This window comes from Tamandua tetradactyla, chromosome 1 (genome assembly GCF_023851605.1).
Source record: "Tamandua tetradactyla isolate mTamTet1 chromosome 1, mTamTet1.pri, whole genome shotgun sequence".
NCBI classification, from domain to species: Eukaryota; Metazoa; Chordata; class Mammalia; order Pilosa; family Myrmecophagidae; genus Tamandua; species Tamandua tetradactyla.
The window spans coordinates 100,489,149-100,500,328 of NC_135327.1; the positions used below are offsets into that span (position 1 = coordinate 100,489,149).

The window sequence follows — 11,180 nt, forward strand, 5'->3', positions numbered from 1 at the left end:
TCCCATTGTGTAGGCTGTCTTTCTACTTTCTTGATGAAGTTCTTTGATGCACAAAAGTGTTTAATTTTGAGGAGCTCCCATTTATTTATTTCTTTCTTCAGTGCTCTTGCTTTAGGTTTAAGGTCCATAAAACCACCTCCAGTTGTAAGATTCATAAGATATCTCCCTACATTTTCCTCTAACTGTTTTATGGTCTTAGATCTAATGTTTAGATCTTTGATCCATTTTGAGTTAACTTTTGTATAAGGTGTGAGATACGGGTCTTCTTTCATTCTTTTGCATATGGATATCCAGTTCTCTAGGCACCATTTATTGAAGAGACTGTTCTGTCCCAGGTGAGTTGGCTTGACTGCCTTATCAAAGATCAAATGTCCATAGATGAGAGGGTCTATATCTGAGCACTCTGTTAGATTCCATTGGTCGATATATCTATCTTTATCCCAATACCATGCTGTTTTGACCACGTGGCTTCATAATATGCCTTAAAGTCCAGCATCGCGAGACCTCCAGCTTCGTTTTTTTTCCTCAAGATGTTTTTAGCAATTCGGGGCACCCTGCCCTTCCAGATAAATATGCTTATTGGTTTTTCTAATTCTGAAAAATAAGTTGTTGGGATTTTGATTGGTATTGCATTGAATCTGTAGATCAGTTTAGGTAGGATTGACATCTTAATTATATTTAGTCTTCCAATCCATGAACACGGTATGCCCTTCCATCTATTTAGGTCTTCTGTGATTTCTTTTAGCAGTTTTTTGTAGTTTTCTTTATATAGGTTTTTTGTCTCTTTGGTTAAATTTATTCCTAGGTATTTTATTCTTTTAGTTGCGATTGTAAATGGGATTCGTTTCTTGATTTCCCCCTCAGCTTGTTCATTACTAGTGTATAGAAAAGCTACAGATTTTTGAATGTTGATCTTGTAGCATGCTACTTTGCTATACTCATTTATTAGCTCTAGTAGTTTTGTTGTGGATTTTTCCGGGTTTTCGACGTATAGTATCATATCGTCTGCAAACAGTGGTAGTTTTACTTCTTCCTTTCCAACTTTGATGCCTTGTATTTCTTTTTCTTGTCTAATTGCTTTGGCTAGAACTTCTAACACAATGTTGAATAATAGTGGTGATAGTGGATATCCTTGTCTTGTTCCTGATCTTAGGGGGAAAGTTTTCAATTTTTCCCCATTGAGGATGGTATTAGCTGTGGGTTTTTCATATATTCCCTCTATCATTTTAAGGAAGTTCCCTTGTATTCCTATCTTTTGAAGTGTTTTCAACAGGAAAGGATGCTGAATCTTGTCAAATGCCTTCTCTGCATCAATTGAGATGATCATGTGATTTTTCTGCTTTGATTTGTTGATGTGGTGTATTACATTAATTGATTTTCTTGTGTTGAACCATCCTTGCATACCTGGGATGAATCCTACTTGGTCATGATGTATAATTCTTTTAATGTGTTGTTGGATACGATTTGCTAGAATTTTATTGAGGATTTTTGCATCTATATTCATTAGAGAGATTGGTCTGTAGTTTTCTTTTTTTGTAATATCTTTGCCTGGTTTTGGTATGAGGGTGATGTTGGCTTCATAGAATGAATTAGGTAGTTTTCCCTCCACTTCGATTATTTTGAAGAGTTTGAGGAGAGTTGGTACTAATTCTTTCTGGAATGTTTGATAGAATTCACATGTGAAGCCGTCTGGTCCTGGACTTTTCTTTTTAGGGAGCTTTTGAATGACTAATTCAATCTCTTTACTTGTGATTTATTTGTTGAGGTCATCTATTTCTTCTTGAGTCAAAGTTGGTTGTTCATGTCTTTCCAGGAACCTGTCCATTTCATCTAAATTGTTGTATTTATTAGCGTAAAGTTGTTCATAGTATCCTGTTATTACCTCCTTTATTTCTGTGAGGTCAGTAGTTATGTCTCCTCTTCCATTTCTAATCTTATTTATTTGCATCCTCTCTCTTCTTCTTTTTGTCAATCTTGCTAAGGGCCCATCAATCTTATTGATTTTCTCATAGAACCAACTTCTGGTCTTATTGATTTTCTCTATTGTTTTCATGTTTTCAATTTCATTTATTTCTGCTCTAATCTTTGTTATTTCTTTCCTTTTGCTTGCTTTGGGATTAGTTTGCTGTTCTTTCTCCAGTTCTTCCAAATGGACAGTTAATTCCTGCATTTTTGCCTTTTCTTCTTTTCTGATAAAGGCATTTAGGGCAATAAATTTCCCTCTTAGCACTGCCTTTGCTGCGTCCCATAAGTTTTGATATGTTGTGTTTTCATTTTCATTCGCCTCGAGGTATTTACTAATTTCTCTTGCAATTTCTTCTTTGACCCACTTGTTGTTTAAGAGAGTGTTGTTGAGCCTCCATGTATTTATGAATTTTCTGGCACTCCACCTATTATTGATTTCCAACTTCATTCCTTTATGATCCGAGAAAGTGTTGTGTATGATTTCAATCTTTTTAAATTTGTTAAGACTTGCTTTGTGACCCAGCATATGGTCTATCTTTGAGAATGATCCATGAGCACTTGAAAAAAAGGTGTATCCTGCTGTTGTGGGATGTAATGTCCTATAGATGTCTGTTAAGTCTAGCTCATTTATTGTAATATTCAGATTCTCTATTTCTTTATTGATCCTCTGTCTAGATGTTCTGTCCATTGATGAGAGTGGGGAATTGAAGTCTCCAACTATTATGCTATATGTGTCTATTTCCCTTTTCAGTGTTTGCAGTGTATTCCTCACGTATTTTGGGGCATTCTGGTTCGGTGCGTAAATATTTATGATTGTTATGTCTTCTTGTTTAATTGTTCCTTTTATTAGTATATAGTGTCCTTCTTTGTCTCTTTTAACTGTTTTACATTTGAAGTCTAATTTGTTGGATATTAGTATAGCCACTCCTGCTCTTTTCTGGTTGTTATTTGCATGAAATATCTTTTCCCAACCTCTCACTTTCAACCTATATTTATCTTTGGGTCTAAGATGCGTTTCCTGTAGGCAGCATATAGAAGGATCCTGTTTTTTAATCCATTCTGCCAGTCTATGTCTTTTGATTGGGGAATTCAGTCCATTAACATTTAGAGTTATTACTGTTTGGATAATATTTTCCTCTACCATTTTGCCTTTTGTATTATATATATCATATCTGACTTTCCTTCTTTCTACACTCTTCTCCATATCTCTCTCTTCTGTTTTTATGTATCTGACTCTAGTGCTCCCTTTAGTATTTCTTGCAGAGCTGGTCTCTTGGTCACAAATTCTCTCAGTGACTTTTTGTCTGAGAATGTTTTAATTTCTCCCTCATTTTTGAAGGACAATTTTGCTGGATATAGGAGTCTTGGTTGGCAGTTTTTCTCTTTTAGTAACTTAAAAATTTTAACATATTAATTACTATTAATTTTCAACACCCTGCAGTAATGACATTCCTTTGCTCTTCCTCATGCAAAAACATTTTTTTAATTTGTACATTTAGTCACTATCATTATACATTCTAGGCATTCCTAGATTATACCATCTCAGTCTTTATCATCTATCTTTCATCTGATTTCATTTGTGCCAGCCCTTCTCCCTCTATTATTCTCACATGCAGCTTCATCAGTGTTTTAACATCATTGTATTACAGTTTGGTAGTATAGTGCTATCCATTTCTGAGTTTTTACAATCAGTCCTGTAACACAATCTGTATCCCTTCAGCTCCAATTACCCAATATCTTACCCTATTTCTATCTCCTTATGGTCTCTGTTACCAATGACATTCTCCAAGTTCATTCACTAATGTCAGTTCATATCAGTGAGACCATACAATATTTGTCCTTTTGTTTCTGGCTAATCTCACTCAGCATAATGTCCTTAGGTCCATCCATGTTGTCACATGCTTCATAACTTTATTCTGTCTTACGGCTGCATAATATTCCATCATATGTATATATCACAGGTTGTTTAGCCACTCGTCTGTTGATGGACATTTTGGCTGTTTCCATCTCTTCACAATTATAAATAATGCTGCTATAAACATTGGTGTGCACATGTTCACTTGTGTCCTCACCCTCATGTCCTCCAAGTAGATACCTAACAATGGTATTGCCGGGTCATACGGCAGTTCTATAGTTAGCTTCCTGAGGAACTGCCAAACTGCCTTCCACAGTGGTTGTAACATTTGACATTCCCACCAAAAATGCTTAAGTGTGCCTCTTTCTCCACATTCTCTCCAGCACTTGTCGTTTTCGGTTTTATTGATAATGGCCATTCTGGTGGGTGTGAGATGATACTTCATTGTGGTTTCAATTTGCAATTCCCTAATAGCCAGGGAAGTTGAGCATCTTTTCATGTGCCTTTTGGCCATTTGTGATTCCTCTTCTCAGAAGTGTCTGTTCAAGTATTTTGCCCATTTTGTAATTGGGTTGGCTGTCTTTTTGTTGTTGAGTTGAACAATCTCTTTGTATGTTCTGGATATTAGACCTTTATCTGATATATCATTTCCAAATATTGTCTCCCATTGTGTAAGCTGTCTTTTTACTTTCTGGACAAAGTTGTTCGATGCACAAAAGTGTTTAATTTTGAGGAGTTTCCATTTATTTATTTATTTATTCAGTGCTCCTGCTTTGGGTGTAAGGTCTAAGAAACTGCCTCCTGGTATAAGATTTATAAGATATCTCCCTACATTTTCTTCTAACAGTTTTATGGTCTTAGATCTAATGTTTATGTCTTTGATCCATTTTGAGTTAATTTTTGTATAGGGTGTGATATATGGATCCTATTTCATTGTTTTGCATATGGATATCCAGTTCTCTAGGCACCATTTATTGAAGAGACTGTTCTGTCCCAGGTGAGTTGGCTTGATTGCCTTATTAAAGATCAATTGTCCATAGATGAGAGGATCTATATCTGGACACTCAATTCTATTCCTTTGGTCAGTATATTTATCTTTATGCCAGGACTATGCTATTTTGACCACTGTAGCTTTGTAATATGCCTTAAAGTCAGGTAGTGTGAGGCCTCCAACTTCATTTCTCTTTCTTATGCTTTTAGCTATTCAGGGCATCCTGACCCTCCAGATAAATTTGGTTATTGGTTTTTCTATTTCTGAAAAGTAAGTTTTTGGGATTTTAGTTGGTATTGCATTGAATCTGTAAATCAGTTTAGGTAGGATTGACATCTGTTCTAGTTTGCTAGCTGCCGGAATGCAACACACCAGAGACGGATTGGCTTTTAATAAAAGGGGATTTATTTTGTTGGTTCTTCAGAGGAAAGGCAGCTAACTTTCCACTGAGGCTCTTTTCTTACGTGGAAGGCACAGGATGGTCTCTGCTGGTCTTCTCTCCAGGCCCCTGGGTTCCAACAACTTTCCCCGGGGTGATTTCTTTCTCCACCTCCAAGGGCCCGGGCTGAGCTGCAAGTGCTGAGATGAGGAATGCCAAGCTGCTAGGCTGTGCTACGTTGCGATCTCTCATTTAAGCACCAGCCAATTAAGTCAAACGTCACTCATTGCAGCAGACACGCCTCCTAGCCGACTGCAGATGTAATTGGCAACAGATGAAGTTCACGTACCGTTGGCTTATGTCCACAGCAACAAGATTAGGTATGCTCACCTGGCCAAGTTGACAACTGAATCTAACTAACACAACATCTTAATTATATTTAGTCTTCCAATCCATGAACACGGTATGCCCTTCCATCTGTTTAGGTCTTCTGTGATTTCTTTTGACAATTTCTTGTTGTTTTCTTTGTATAAGTCTTTTGTATATTTAGTTAAGTTTATTCCTAAATATTTTATTCTTTTGGTTGCAACTGTAAATGGAATTTTCTTTCTTGATTTCCCCCTCAGATTGTTCATTACTAGTGTATAAAACACTACAGATTTTTTAGTGTTGATCTTGTAACCTGTCACTTTGCTGAACTCATTTATTAGCTCTAGCAGTTTTGCTTGGATTTTCAGGGTTTTCGACATATAATATCATATCATCTGCAAACAGTGAGAGTTTTACTTCTTCCTTTCCAATTTTGATGCCTTGTATTTCTTTTCCTTGTCTAATTGCTCTGGCTAGAACTTCCAACACAATGTTGAACGACAGTGGTGATAGTGGACATCCATGTCTTGTTCCTGATCTTAGGGGGAAAGTTTTCAGTTTTTCCCCATTGAGGATGATATTAGCTGTGGGCTTTTCATATATTCCCTTTATTATGTTGAGGAAGTTCCCTTCTATTCCTATTCTTTGAAGTGTTTTCAACAAGAAAGGATGTTGAATTTTGTCAAATGCCTTTTCTGCATCAATTGAGATGATCGCGTGATTTTTCTGCTTTGATTTGTTGATATGATGTATTACATTAATTGATTTTCTTATGTTGAACCATCCTTGCATACCTGGGATAAATGCTACTTGGTCATGGTGTATAATTCTTTTAATGTGCTGCTGGATTCGATTTGCTAGAATTTTATTGAGGATTTTTGCATCTATATTCATTAGAGAGATTGATCTGTACTTTTCTTTTTTTGTAATATCTTTGTCTGTCTTTGGTATGAGGGTGATGTTGGCTTCATAGAATGAGTTAGGTAGCCTTCCCTCCTCTTCAATTTTTTTGAAGAGTTTGAGCAGGATTGATACTAATTCTTTCTTGAATGCTTGTTAGAATTCACATGTGAAGCCATCTGGTCCTGGACTTTTCTTCTGGGGGAGCTTCTTCATGACTGATTCAGTTTCTTTACTTGTGATTGGTTTGTTGAGGTCATCTATTTCTTCTCAAGTCAATGTTGGTTGTTCTTGTCTTTCTAGGAAGTTGTCCATTTCATCTATATTGTCGTATTTATTAGCATAAAGTTGTTCATAGTATCCTTTCATTACTTCCTTTACTTCTGTGGGGTCAGTAGTTATTCTAATCCATTCTGCCAGTCTATGTCTTTTGATTGGAGAGTTTTATCATTAACATTTAGTGTTATTACTGTATGGGCAGTACTTTCTTCTACCATTTCGCCTTTTGGATTTTATATGTCACATCTCTTTTTTTTTTTTCTTTTCACCTTTACTGATAGTCTTCATTTCTACACTCTTCTCCACACCTCTCTCTCCTGTCTTTTCTTATCTGCCTCTAGGGGTCCCTTTAGTATTTCTTGCAGAGCCAGTCTCTTGGTCACAAATTCTCTCAGTGATTTTTTTTTGTCTGAAAATCTTTTAATTTCCCCCTCATTTTTAAAGGACAGTTTTGCTGGAATTCTTGGTTGGCAGTTTTTCTCATTTTGTATCTTAAATATATCATCCCACTGTCTTCTTGCCTCCATGGTTACTGCAGAGAAATCTACGTATAGTCTTATTGGGCTTCCCTTGTATATGATGGATTGTTTTTCTTGTGCTGTTTTCAAGATTCTCTCTTTCTCTTTGGCATCTGACATTCTGATTAGTAAATGTCTTGGAGTACGTCTATTTGGATCTATTCTCTTTGGGGTATGCTGCACTTCTTGGATCTGTAATTTTAAGTCTTTCCTAAGAGTTGGGAAATTTTCAGTGATAATTTCCTCCATTAGTTTTTCTCCTCCTTTTCCCTTCTCTTCTCCTTCTGGGACACCCACAACATGTATATTCGTGTGCTTCATGTTGTCATTCAATTCCCTGAGTCCCTGCTCATATTTTACCATTCTTTTCCCTATATTTTCTTTTGCTTCTCGGATTTCAGATATCCCATCCTCTTGTTCACTCATCCTATCTTCTGCCTCTTGAAATCTGACATTGTAGGTTTCCATTGTTTTCTTCATCTCTTCTACTGTGCCTTCATTCTCACAAGTTCTGTGATTTGTTTTTTCAGACCTCCTATTTCTTCTTTTTGTTCATTCCTTGCCTTCTTAATATCCTTCCTCAATTCATTGATTTGATCTTTGATGAGGTTTTCCATGTCTGTTTGAAAATTCTGAATTAATTGTTTCAACTCCTGTATCTCATTTGAATTGTTGATGTGTTCCTTTGACTGGGCCATTTCTTCAATTTTCCTAGTGTGATTCGTTATTTCTTGCTGGTGTCTGGGCATTTAATTACCTTAATTAGTTTATTTCAGAGATTGTTTTCACTTTTTTCACCTAGGAGTTTCTTGCTGGATGACTTTCTTGTCTATCTGTTCTTTCACATTCAGTTCAACTTATTCTAGTCCTCTAGCTTAGGTTTTGTTTAATAGATCCGAATTTTTCAGTTCTTGTTTTTTTGTTTGTTTGTTTATTTCTTGCCCTGCCTATGTGGTGCCTTTCCCCCACCCCTTAGGAGGGTTCACTTAGGTATTATAGACCCCAGTCAGATTTTTCCAGACCAAACTGGTCTCCTTTCAGGAGGAAAGAGTCATCTGTGTCAGTTTCCCCTGAGGGTGAGACCCAGCAGAATAAGAGGTTTTCCTATGTAGTCTCTGGACTCTGCATTGTTCCTACCCTGCCCAGTATGTGGCATTTTTCTGTCTGCAGGTCCCACCAGCATAAGGTGATGTGGTACCTTTAACTTCAGCAGACTCTCCCTGCTGGGAGTGTGGTGAAGACAGAGGAGAGATTGTAGGCTGGCTTTAATTGCTTCCCTTTTCCAGACCCTGGTGTCTGAATTCCTTGAGCGAGGGATTCCACATGAGCTAGGCCCCACCCCTCTCCTGGGGAAGGCACAGTCTCCAGACAAGCTCTCAAACAAGCCTGTTTGTGCCTATGCCTGGGTCAGTGGAGCCTGAGAAGGCTTGCAGCTGTATCCAAAGGGTAATCAATCTATAGAAACCCAGCCACAAAAGAGAAAAAGAAAAATCCTTTTCAGAGCAGGACCTCATTCCTCAGGTTTGCCAATCAAGAGCTTAAGTTGGTACGTTGCTCTGTGTATCTCTAGGTCCTATGTGCCCCCTCCTTTCCTGCAGGGCCCAGACCTTTTCAGATCCAAAAAAAACTGTTTTTTTTTTCTTTTTTCTTTTTCTTCCAGCCCTGCCCCCTCTGAGCCACTGCAAAACCCAGCAACCTCTGCTTTTACTCAAGGTTCAGCTGAGCTGGGGGCCTATTTTTAGTAGTCAGAATTTGTTAACTAATTCCACAATTGGTGTTTGGTTGGGCTCAGCCCCTGCTGCTGGTAAAGTCTCTTTCCTTTCACCTCTGGGAAGCGGCCTGTGGGGGAGCAGCCCTGGCCACCGAGGCTTGCAGAACTCATGGCTCTGGGGGGGCTCGCAGTTGGTCCAGCTGGTTCAGACTGCAATATGCTGTGTGTCTGGTCACTGATGTGGCCCCAACAGTTGCTCTGTACTGTTTCTGGCTACTTATTAGCTGTTCTGAAGGACAAACTAAATCCCACACCTCACTAAGCCACCATCTTGGCTCCTGCTTATTGTTTCTTATATTAAAGTATTATGGTTTTCATTTTTAAAAGTTTTTAGATAGAAGTCCATCTCTTTGTTAAGATGTGAAGACCCAGGCCCCAGGCCCCATAACCTTCTCTATTATGAGAACAAATCACTGCATGCAGCCACCTTCATGACCAGGACAGACATTAAGGGTCAATAGATCCCCTCAGGGGGGAAAGTATGTAATTAAAACTCCCCTCCCCTAATCAAATCTCACAAGAAACTCTGTTGTTACACCCTGTGGACCTAAACTTTTATAAGCCACTTTCATTCATGGCTCTTCTCTCTCTCTCTTCAGTATGGAACACTGACTTCCATTTCCCAAACCGCCGCCATTGGGAGGAATCTCCTCCTGTTTGTAAGTCCCTAATTAAACTTATGGGTAGCTCCATGCCAGATGTGTTCTTTGGTCTTGGGGCTAAGTTGGGTTGGAACATTTGGTGAGCCAGGCAGGAAACCAAAGAGCCACCTGTCATGAAAGGCATGAATACTACTAGGAAGGGAGACTCTCCAGGAGGCATCTGGGATGGTCTGCAACGTCTATGTGGAAAAGGATGGTTAGCCTCTTAGATGAATGGAGGCCACCAAGGGAGTATGGGGATACCCAGGACTCCTTAGCTGGACTGTTAGTATTCCTGCAGCAGGCTACAAGACATTTAGGATTTCATAAGAGAAAGGAGAGATGTCAGGCACCATGGCCATCACATGGTCCCTTTTAGTAGCTGCGCGTTCAGTTACAAAAGAGGCCCTGGCTGCTAAAGCTCTGGTTCAAAAGGAATGTCAGTATTGCGGGGTGTTGAAAATAGATGATCATTCATATTTTAAAACTTCAACTGCTGTGTGAGACTAAGGGGAGAAATGTTTATTTGGTGCAAAATTTATATTTTGACTAGTGCATTTCCTAACTTAGCCTGAATGGTCAGTTTAATTGAACACCGTTAAGTACATGGAACCTTGAATAGGGCATGAAATTTTGTTGGTTTGTCTGGGTTAGTGTGATGCTCCAATAAATCCCAGAATGATTTGAACAGTGAATAAAGAAGTATTTGCAAAGTCCCCTTGGGGGAATGGGGAGACAGAGGGAAAAATTCAACTTTCCCATTTGGAGAATTCCTGATATTCTCACAAGCAGTGGGGACAACCAAATCAATAGACCAAGCCCTCAATCTTGGGGTTTACCCCTATCAAACTTATCCCTACAAAGGACAGGATAAGCCTACTTAAAATTATGCCTAAGAGCCACACCCAGAGAACCTCTTTTGTTGCTCAGATGTGGCCTCTCTTTCAGCTGACATGGCAAGTGAACTCATTTCCCTCCCCCCTCTATGTGGGACATGACTCCCAGGGTTGTAAACCTCCCTGGCAATGTGGGACAGAAATCCTAGGATGATTCAAGATTTGTCATCAAGGTATCGAGAAAACCTTCTTGACCAAAATGGGGAAGAGAGAAATGAGACAAAATAAAGTCTCAGTGGCTGAGAGATTGAAGGAGAGTTGAGAGATTATCCTGGAGGTTATTCTTACATATTATATAGATATCTCCTTTGTAGCTTATGGTGTATTAGAGAGGCTAGAGTGAAATGCCTAAAACTGTAGAGCTGTGTTCCAGTAGTCATGTTTCTTGAAGATGATTGTGTAATGATATAGCTTTTGCAATGTGACTGTGTGATTGTGAAAAACTTGTGTCTGTTGCTCCTTTTGTCTATGGTATGGACACATGAATAAAAATATGGATAAAAATAAAATAATCGGGGGAACAAAGGTTAAAATAAATTGAGTAGATTGAAACATTAGTGGTTAATGAGAGGGAGGGTTAAGTGGGATGGTATGTATGAGCTTTTTCTTTTTCTTT

The 11,180-nt window shown here is 38.4% G+C and overlaps 1 long non-coding RNA gene across 1 annotated transcript in view; it reads left to right on the forward strand.

Annotated features, from left to right (window-relative positions):
- LOC143650706 (uncharacterized) overlaps nt 1-9,717 on the forward strand; it is a 29,452-nt gene extending 19,735 nt beyond the window's left edge. Inside the window, exon 3 of the long non-coding RNA XR_013159645.1 lies at nt 9,627-9,717. This is a non-coding gene — a long non-coding RNA (uncharacterized LOC143650706). The remainder of the gene's footprint in view (nt 1-9,626) is intronic.
- The last annotated feature ends 1,463 nt before the right edge of the window (nt 9,718-11,180 follow it).